This window comes from Gopherus evgoodei, chromosome 3 (assembly GCF_007399415.2).
Source record: "Gopherus evgoodei ecotype Sinaloan lineage chromosome 3, rGopEvg1_v1.p, whole genome shotgun sequence".
NCBI classification, from domain to species: Eukaryota; Metazoa; Chordata; order Testudines; family Testudinidae; genus Gopherus; species Gopherus evgoodei.
The window spans coordinates 223,527,833-223,530,528 of NC_044324.1; the positions used below are offsets into that span (position 1 = coordinate 223,527,833).

Consider the following 2,696-nt stretch of genomic DNA (forward strand, 5'->3'; position numbering starts at 1 on the left):
AACTTTGGTTAACAAGCCTTGTCTACATTAGTCAGTTTTGTTGCTTTAATTACATTAGTGCATTTAGAGCAGTACAACCTCCAGGGCATGGACACAGTTGTATCTGTATAAAGCTGTCTTATACTATTATATCTTATTCCAGTTCTGGAACTGAGATAAGCTACAGTGGTATGAGACACTTTTATATTGGTATAACTGCATCTATATTAGGTTTTCTTCCCAGTCTAACTATGTTGGCAAAAAATCACACCTGTAAGCTAAAACTTTCAAGTCTAGACCAAAAAAAAAAATTGGAGCTATACCAATCTCCTAGAACTGGAAGGGACCTTGAAAGGTCATTGAGTCCAGCCTCCTGCCTTCACTAGCAGGACCAAGTACTGATTTTTGCCCCAGATCCCTAAGTGGCCCCCTCAAGGATTGAACTCACAACCCTGGGTTTAGCAGGCTAATGCTCAAACCACTGAGTTATCCCTCCCCCCAAAACTGTCCTTTTGCCTGACCAGGCAATTGAACCCTGGACTCTCAGATTAAAAGTCTGATGCTCTACCAGCTGAGCTAACCAGGCTCACAAGCCCAGGCTCATATTTACTTGTCCTCACATTAGCATTTGCACATTAGCCCATTTGCTGGTAAATTCATATTGATCACTTTAAAACAACATTACTAAAATATTGTAGTGATGAAAAAGACACACCATGAGATTTTGAGTTAAGGCCCCACAAGCTATTATAACTTTGAACCTGTATCCCTGACCCTAACCCGCATCTAACTAACAGGGAGACTGGTATTTTGCAAGCATTTGGTAAAGTATTGCAGTACAATCAGGGGCGGTTCCAGGCCCCAGCACGCCAAGTACATGCTTGGGGCAACAAGCAGCGGAGGGCGCTCCGCCAGTGCCATGAGGGCAGCAGGCAGGCTGCCTTCAGCAGCTTGCCTGCGGAGGGTCTGCTGGTCCCGCGGCTTCAGTGGACCTCCCGCAGGCGTGCCTGTGGAGGGTCCACTGATCCTGCTGTTTAGGAGCTTCTCCGAAGCCGCGGGACCAGCGAATCCTCCGCAGGCAAACCGCCGGAGGCAGCCTGCCTGCCGTGCTTTGGGCGGCAAAATCCCTAGAGCCGCCCCTGAGTACAATCAGAACTTTTTCAAATCACTGGCTCCATTGCTGACCAGAAATGGAAATGCAATTCCATATAAAAATACACTGAAAGAACATAAAGGTTGGAAACTGATGTACCAAAAGTCAAGAAATGCTCAAGTGAAGGTTGCCCGGAGAACCCCTTGTGCATAGGCACTGATCTCTAATCGCATGCTGTGATTTCCAGGACACACCTGCCCCATTCAGTGCCCAGGTTAAACGCCAAGGGCCTGGTCCAAAGCCCACGGAAGCCAGTGGACGTCTTTCATTGATTCATAGAGCTTAGGGCCAGATGGGACTATTGGATCATCTCATCTGACCTTCTGTAGAGCACAGGCCACTACATTTTACCCAGTTACCCTGAACTGAGCCCAATGACGCATGCCTGGCTAACGCGGCTCTTCCAGCAGGCAGTCTCAGTTTGAAGATATGAGGAGATGGACAATCCACCCCTTCCTACACGAGGGTGTCCCACTCCACCCTCACTATCAAACATTTGTGAATTATTTCCCCTTTGAGTCTGTCTGGTGTCAGCTTCCGGGCAGTGGGTCTTGTTACGCCTCATTCAGCTAGGCTAAAGAGCTCTTCAGTGACCGGTATTTCCTCCCATTAAGGCACTTACACACTGTAATCAAGTCATCTCAGTCTTCTTTCTGAGAGGCCAAGCACTTTTCCCATTGATTCTATGGAACTATGGGGTCAGGCCCGGGAATGAGACAGGGGAGAGGTCTGTATTTTTGTCCTTGTTCAATGAGTTAAACAGTCCATCCAGACTGTTCTCTGAGGGCCCAAAGCCACCCCCAGATAAACAGGGGCCACTTCTAAAGGCTGCCACTGGCTTCAGTGGACTAACACTGGGGTAACAGTGACATAACCTTATTCCCAGATTTGGACCTTAGCGTCCAAAATATGGGGGTTAGCATGAAAACCTCCAAGCTTAGTTACCAGCTTGGACCTGGTACCTGCTGCCACCACTCAAAAAATTAGAGTGTTTTGGGGCACTCTGGTCCCTCTGAAAACCCTTCCCTGGGGACCCCAAGACCCAAATCCCTTGAGTCTCACAACAAAGGGAAATAATCCTTTTTCCCTTCCCCCCCTCCAGGTGCTCCTGGAGAGATACACAGACACAAGCTCTGTGAATCCAAACAGAGGGACTTGCCCTCTCCGTTTCCAATCCTGGAACAAAAGCACTTTCCTCTTCACCCAGAGGAAATGCCAAATCAGGCTAGCAATCCAACACACAGATCTCCCCTTGATTTCTTCCTCCCACCAATTCCCTGGTGAGTACAGACTTAATTTCCCTGAAGTAAAGAAAACTCCAACAGGTCTTAAAGAAAGCTTTATATAAAAAAGAAAGAAAAATACATACAAATGTTCTCTCTGTATAAGATGATACAACACAGGGCTAATTGCTTAAAAGAATATTGAATAAACAGCCTTATTCAAAAAGAATACAAATCAAAGCACTCCAGCACTTATATTCATGTAAATACCAAAGAAAAGAAACCATATAACTTACTATCTGATCTCTTTGTCCTTACACTTAGAAACAGAAGATTAGAAA

General features: G+C 46.2%; 1 non-coding gene across 1 annotated transcript; it reads right to left on the bottom strand.

The window, feature by feature from the left end:
* Positions 1–492: 492 nt before the first annotated feature.
* On the bottom strand, positions 493–565 carry TRNAK-UUU. Its single transcript has one exon. It is a non-coding gene; the product is annotated as a tRNA-Lys (tRNA).
* Between the last annotated feature and the right edge of the window lie 2,131 nt (positions 566–2,696).